Here is a 7,558-nt window from a genome sequence, read left to right as displayed (position 1 = left end):
AAGTGTATAGAGCTCCAAGGAGATTATGTTGAAAAATAAAGAAAAATTTACCCAAAAAAAATTGTTTTTATACTTCATTCTAAGGACTTATTGAACTACCCTGGTAGTAAATATAAACAGAATTCTGTAAAAAATACATAGTATCGTTATAAAATAACCATTTATAAATTTCCAAGTTGGCCAAAATCGGAAAAGAACCTTAAAGTCTATTTGATGTACAAAACAACAAACAAAATACGCACCAAATGGTAAGTAGCCGTTCGGGCGTCTCCGGAACTTATCGCTTGGCACGACTTGCACTTGCTAGTCCCGAATGGTCAAAATTTACGTCCTGCAAATAATACTACGGCGTGGCGGCGTTTGGCCGCGCGGATTACTCCCTCGCGATAGAAAAGCACACATCGTCTAAATTTACACACAATTTCGTAAACTTAACTCCCCAAGTAAATTTATCACCTTACGTAAACTTACTATTTCACACACTAATCGAATAATTTCTAACTGCAGTCGAATGAAAATTGAACAACCTCCGTTTTATTTTCACATTGTAACGTGAAGCGAAATTACACTAGATTGCAAATAAGTACTGTAGTATCGTAAATTAATCAGGTTAAATATTGTTATTTGAAATTACAATGCACGTATAATTACTAGCTGATTGTAAATATCACCAAAGTTTTTTTTACAGTGTATCTATGCTAATCATATTTTACGTAAAGAATGAGCTTCCAAAATAAACTAAGCGCCATAAAACACAATTTATTCACCTGAGCACTTCATTCACACTTCTTCTATGTAATTCTATTAATAGCATTTACTCTGACATGCAAAAGTTTACGACCACCTCTTTTTTGATGACTGATAAAGTTCTCTTAATTTTTATTATTTTAGAGCAAAAATTTGTTCTCCTTACAGGCTTAAATGCTCTCAAAATTCTGTATGAAATGAGTCCAGAAAGAAGCAATTTGTCTATTTTTTAAGTAAATATTGCTCTAATAGTGTTAATTTCAGCGTTTTTATTTTTTTATTCTTTCCAATACTTTTGTACTAATCAATACTTTTAAATGCTTTTTGTGCTCACCTTAAATCTACTTTTCTACAGTATCGCAGCATCTAATAAGAATAAATCTAAAAAAATTTCTTATCAGATAGCAAGAACTTGAAGTTGTAAAAATTGTAAAACATATTATCTGTAGGCAAATGAAAATAAAAATGGTATTAACATATATTTTAAGGAAATTACATAGAAAATTTATGGTTATATGTTTACTGTGGTTTGACGTCTCACTACAGTTTCAGAATGCTCTGACTTGGTTTCGAATCTTAAAATATTTTCATAAAACATTAAATGACCAACAAAAGATTTAACCTTCAGAAAGAGGAACTAAATAAACAAATTGAATAGAATTAAAAAGGAAATACGCTTACAATTATTATTTTTATTATTATATACTTAATTTATTCACTACATACATCATCGCACACTTGATCGCTATGAAAAATCAGAACGGCTGCGACGAGATTCGAACCTAACTTATCTAAAGCGCTAAACGCATTCCGTAACAACTAACCCCCTCGGCAAACTTATAATATGCTTGTATGAATAACATTCTCTAATTTGATATCTCAGTAACTCAGTATAATAAACTTGTGTGTTTTTAAATGTAATATTTTATAAATTGTACTCATTGCATTAAATCTTATTACATTAATGTATACATTTTATTAGAAAGAATTCCTAATGTTTTAAATCCAATAGTAAATGTATGAATTAAAAATAGAAAGAGTTAACTTTTATTTAAAATATTGTGAAACATAACCTATCGGCTCGATCGGAAAATGGTGAAACAATCGAGGAGCACTCTCAAATGGAACTATATGAAAAATCAAGAATAACGATTTCATAGTTTTCTATGCGCCTCTGATTGCTGTCAACTTCATAGTGACAATATCAATTTCTAAAATACGTTTTCGAGATTATGATATTCACTATTTTTCTTATTCAAATTATTTTTCGAAAACTAAGTAAAAAGAATATCATTTTTTCATAGTGTTAATTCTTGAAATGGAGATTCATAATATTTCGTATTTAGAATACTACTTTGTCATCTTAATGTTTTAAATACTCGTATGATAATATTAAACACCGGTACTGTAATACGAATAAATGTAATAAAACTTTAAAAAGTCACTATAGCTATAGTCACTCGAAAAAAGTGAATGCAATGGCGAGTATTTTATTATTATTGTTTTATTTTTCACTATTTTAAAACTTTATAAGCCCCACCACAAATTTTTCTTCATGAAAGACAAAAATAACATACTTCATTGTTCCAAGCTGAAGAAGTTTCAGGTTCCATTTTCTTGAATTTCCAAATTTGTATTGTTGCTATCTAGCAAGAACTTCGCATTTAAGAAATATTTCGGATTTCATCTACAAACTTTTCCCTCGGCTCAATGAATGAAAGAATACTTCTTAACAATTCCCTATGCAAGTTTCAGATTATGACCTTGGTGATCGGGAAAATAGAAGTTAGATTAAACGGACATTAGCACAAATAGAAATTATGACAAAAGATATATTCGTAAAAAGAAAAATGAGGGCAAGTGGTTACTCAGTAAAAAAAATAATGTTCAATAGTAATTCGGAAAAATAATAGGCCAGCTGATAATTCGGATAAATATAAATTATAGGGCAACCGGTTACCATTTGTCACCAAACGATAGGTCAGAAAAATAAAAATTATGTCAAATGTAAATTCGGAAATAAAATAATTATGTCCAATATAGTAATTTGGTAATATAAAAATAACGGAAAACTGTAATTCCGTAAAATAAAAATTTGGTCAAGTAAAAATGATGACAAATAGTAATTCGGGAATACAGAAATTAATAGGAATCGTTATTCGGAAAAAATGAACAGAACGTTGGAATAACTGTAAATTATAGATCATGAAAAATGTGTAAATTTCACCACCTGCATATTTACCATTTAGATGGTTTCCCTAATTTTCAAACATTTATCCAGGTAATTAAAATTTTCAAATTACAATTATCAGAAATAAAAAATCTATAAGTGGGAGATTGTCGATGATACGTGATTTTGTGGATACACAAAGTATTTTATCTACGTGTTATTTATAATAATATTTACATAAATTGATAAAATCAGTGACCTTAGTCGAAAATAATCAGTGCATTGTAATCATAAAATAACAAATTTTACCAAATTTTTTTTACAATATATTGTCTAATTTCTGGCTATTGATTTTGCCCTTTACATTGTTTGGTGTCGCCATTCATGGTTGAAAGTATTCAAAGAATTATCTCCAAATTAAGACATCTACTGTGGAACAATTCTAAAATTGAAGAGTTTAATGAAAATTAAATCTAAAAAATTATATTGTTAACAAATATAATTATATTTGCTACGATAATCAATTTGGAATTTTTGTTTTTGTAATTTTGTTTTAAATATTATTAGCAAACTATTAATAGTAGTATGTACACTTACTTGGAAAACCTGAAACTGACAGAGAATTTGTACATACCTGGAAAAAACTGGAAATGTTAGGGATTTTTTTTAAATCAGGACATTTTCTCAAGAATATGAAATTAAGTGACAATGTTTTCTCTTTTTTAAAAGTAGCTTTACACTATTGGATTTAACTTTTTTTAAAGTGCTTTTTAAATTTGTTCTTTATTATTTTTTTTTAGCTTGTTAAAAAAAGTATTTTTTGGTTGAAAATATCAACTATTAAATTTTTCGCTGAGAATTAATCTTGCTGGGTTGAAAATTGAACTTTCTGGTAATAATTTTTTTTTCTTTGGTTAAAGATTAACCATTCAATTAAAATTATATCTCTTTGGTTGAAAATTGAACTACTTTGTTTAAAATCCGTTGTAATTTATTGTTGAAAATAAATTTCTTTAACTATTCCAGTTGAAAATTCTTCTCTTGTTTAAAAATGAACTGTTTTATGGACATATAAATAATTATTTTTTGTTGAAAAATGATCTTTTTTAGTTGAAAATTCATGTATTTTGTTCATCATTCGTCTTTCTGGTACAAAAATAATCTTACTGATTGAAAATTCAATTATTTTGGTAGGAATATGATCTTTTTTGGTTAGAACTAGAACTGTTTGCTTAAAAATTAATCGGTTTTGGTTAAGAATTATTCTATTTTGTTAAACATATGTCGTTTTTGGTTGAATTCAACTTTTTTGCTATGCAGTTATGCAAATTAAAATGTTTTTTTGGTTAGTACAATCAAACAATATATTTACGTGTATATTGATAGTTTATTAACTGTCGGAAAGATCGACGGAGAGATAGAAAGACGTGAGAAAATACGTGGACCTAAAATAAGCTGAAAAGGTATGCCAGGGCAGAAATGTGTGGCGACAAACAGTTAATAAAAAATGCACGATGGGAAGTGTCAGTGGATAGGACGCCTGAAACGAAAGACCTTAAATACTAATAGGCCTGAGTTAGGAGCTTTTCATGGTGACTTAGTGAAACTCTTCAACTGGGGTGATTGCCAGATAGATTGATCAGCGGTTTGAGTCAAAGCAGTGTTGTGGATCGAACGTGTTGTTTAAATAAGCGAACATGGTAATTCTAGATACATCTAAAAATCTATAACTCCTCTCTCCCATATTCCGCCACGTACACTGAATTCCCCCCCCCCCCCAAGTTAAAAATATAAGAACCAAGTGAGTCACGCTTACCCCGAAAGGGATTTGGCTAAATACAGTCCCCTCTCTGAATAATGCTGCGCTGAATAGTGCCGCTTTTCCTCATTTTTTCTCGATCGCCTCCCGCACTATCGCTTCGAGCACCAGCATTTCAATCCAGTCTCTTTGAATAGTGCCACTCAAATAAATATACAAAAATAGACTATGTACCGCATTAATTCTTTATAGTACATAATTATAATAATTAATCAAATACTTACCAAATCAATGCTTGTACAAAAACGGCTCGTTTTTGTTGAATCAAAATCGCAAAAAAACATATACACTTCTTACTTCCGGGCGGGGGGGGGGGGGGGGAAGAACGGCACTATTCAGGAAGACCGGAAGCGAATTCGATGGCGCTTCCTCATGCTAAGAGTGGGGAAAGCTGAGTTCCACGAAAAATACTCCCCTACCAGCCGATTTTTGGCATCATTCAGAGAGAAGAGCGTACTCTAACAATAAATAATATGCTGTGACTAGTCCCGACAAACTGCGCAAGTTGGACAAGGGGATGGACTAGTTATCCCGAATTTCGGGACGAGACACTTCGTAAATAATAGTAATAATAATAATACACCAGTACCGAGTTTTAGTTCACTGCGGTTTATTTCTTCCGCACTGATGAAGAAACTGTACAACTTCATTTAAAACGAACAGAGATATTCAATAAAACATGTTTGTATCTGTACCTTCTAATGTATGAGATTTAAAAAAAATACTGTTCTTGGTTAAATCGGACATGCTCTATTAATTAACAACAACAAAATGGAGAATTCCAATTATTTATATGCAAAACTGTAGATATGCTAAATATTAATGCACAGAGTTGCCGAGAATCCTTACTATATCTAAGCAAATTAAAGGCTTTCTGTTCACCTAGGAAATATTTTGTAGTAAAAACATTAATAAGTTAAATACGCACTGAGTTTTGAGTATAAAATAAAATAAAAATTTATTTTGACTCTTATTAAAATTTATCGACTTTAGAAACAAATTCAATATTTTTACGTATTTAGATATTTAGAAATTCTTAAAATAATTATTTATAATAAAGCCACATAACATCCCATTTAAAAAACTATGTAGATTCCAATATCTTAGGTTTCCCATATAGGTTCCTCTCCCATTTCCCATATGATTTTATTCGAGAATCCATGTGGATTCCCATATATAGGGAAAATATGGGTTCCTATATAGGGCCCGTGTGGGCATTTTCAGCAGAGAAATAACACTGGTCAACGGATGTAGCCTATAAATCTGCCAAATAAGATATAATATTTATGAACTTTTTATTTGTACTGAATTCAAATCTGGCCTCTATTTTCTTCCATCAGTCGTTATTTTTTAATAGCTATTTGTTATTACATTTTTCCACGAAAAATGTTTAATCGTATAGGGTAAAATGATTTAGATAATTTTTTTGAAGCAAAATAGTGAGATGATTCCGAAGGCTTTTTACATCTTAAATCAAACGACCACCAAGTTTTTGATCCGACATTTTTCAAAAAACCAGTAATACTTTAACGAAACAAAGTTCAAAGGGTGTTTGAAATAAACGCAAATGGCGTAAAAACTATTTTCTAAAACTATCGTGTTATAGACAGCGCTCTAACAGCCGAGAAATTCCGGGGTTTTTAACTAAATATGTGGTTTCATTCGTTTCTTGATACCGAACAAAAGTTAAAAAAAGAGAAATTTATTCTACAATATCATTTACCATTATTGAAATATAGTGAAGATGTCAACGGGATACAAATATAAAAAAGACTGCGGGTCAAAATTTAAAGTTCAAGCTTTATTTTGAAACACTTCCAGAAATTTGTCAACTTCTCTTTACTATTGATTGATTTATTGTCTCCATTGTATACTTTTACAAGCTTTTACCATTTTTCTGTGTCCACCTCAGTGACAATACCCAACAATTTACATGAATTCCCCTTTCAATTTTACATGGAAAATATTAAAACTTAAATTCTAACTGAATTCATTAGGCGAATACATTGCAGTTAATTCATTCCCTTACATATTTATATCCTTGATTCTACATACTATATCACAAATTGTCCATCTTCCAAACTCATTCTTCCTCTCATTCACTCTGTCGCGCTCTCTGTGACCTCCCCCTCTGATACTTCTCTTGCTTTCTTTTCGAACTCTCTGGCAAATCGGCAGAGGACAGGGTTCGGTTTTCCCCTAAATGTTTCGATGACCAATTCTTCTAACTCCCGATCTCTCTTTCCGTCCTTCCATTTATCAACACCGTCAATCCATTTTTTATCCATTTTTCCATCTAGCCCTTGACAAACCCATATGTGCGTCAGGTTCTCTTCTACTTCTCCACAAATTCTACACGTAGTATCCTTGTATCCCTTATTCCCTGCCTTTCCTACGTTCCCGAATCTTAACCTTGCCCACTGCTCCTTTTCCTCTGGACTTATACCTTTTTCATTCCAATAATTTTCTCTCCTCAAACTGGTCTTCCATTTTCCGTATCCACTACAGTAATTGGAACTATCTATTTTCATCCAGTCCAACTGTATTTCCTGCTCTATTCTTCTTTCTACTCCCTTAATCATATTATCGTTAATCTCATTGACACGACTCCCTTCAAATACCCAATCCAGCGTCTCTCCACCCCCTACAATTCTGCATGCTTTCTGTAACCCTTTACCCCATGCTGACGGATTCCCATTCTTGATTCCCCTCATTTCTTTCTTTAGACATATTTTTGGCCATCTCTCCTCTCTCATTCCCAAAATTTCTACCATATATTTCGAAGCCCTCATTCTTGCTTCTATCTCTAGGCTTAACCTGCC

General features: G+C 31.4%; 1 protein-coding gene across 1 annotated transcript in view; it reads right to left on the bottom strand.

Moving 5' to 3' along the window:
* The window catches only part of LOC117175012 (diuretic hormone receptor-like), a 296,694-nt gene extending 296,351 nt beyond the window's left edge, over window positions 1-343 (bottom strand). Inside the window, exon 1 of the mRNA XM_033364520.1 lies at window positions 243-343. The gene's annotated coding sequence lies outside the window, so the exon portion shown is untranslated. The remainder of the gene's footprint in view (window positions 1-242) is intronic.
* Window positions 344-7,558: the final 7,215 nt, after the last annotated feature.

Source organism: Belonocnema kinseyi, chromosome 1, assembly GCF_010883055.1.
Source record: "Belonocnema kinseyi isolate 2016_QV_RU_SX_M_011 chromosome 1, B_treatae_v1, whole genome shotgun sequence".
NCBI classification, from domain to species: Eukaryota; Metazoa; Arthropoda; class Insecta; order Hymenoptera; family Cynipidae; genus Belonocnema; species Belonocnema kinseyi.
The sequence above is the reverse complement of the archived record's forward strand: the minus strand, read 5'-3'. Positions and strand labels throughout refer to the sequence as shown.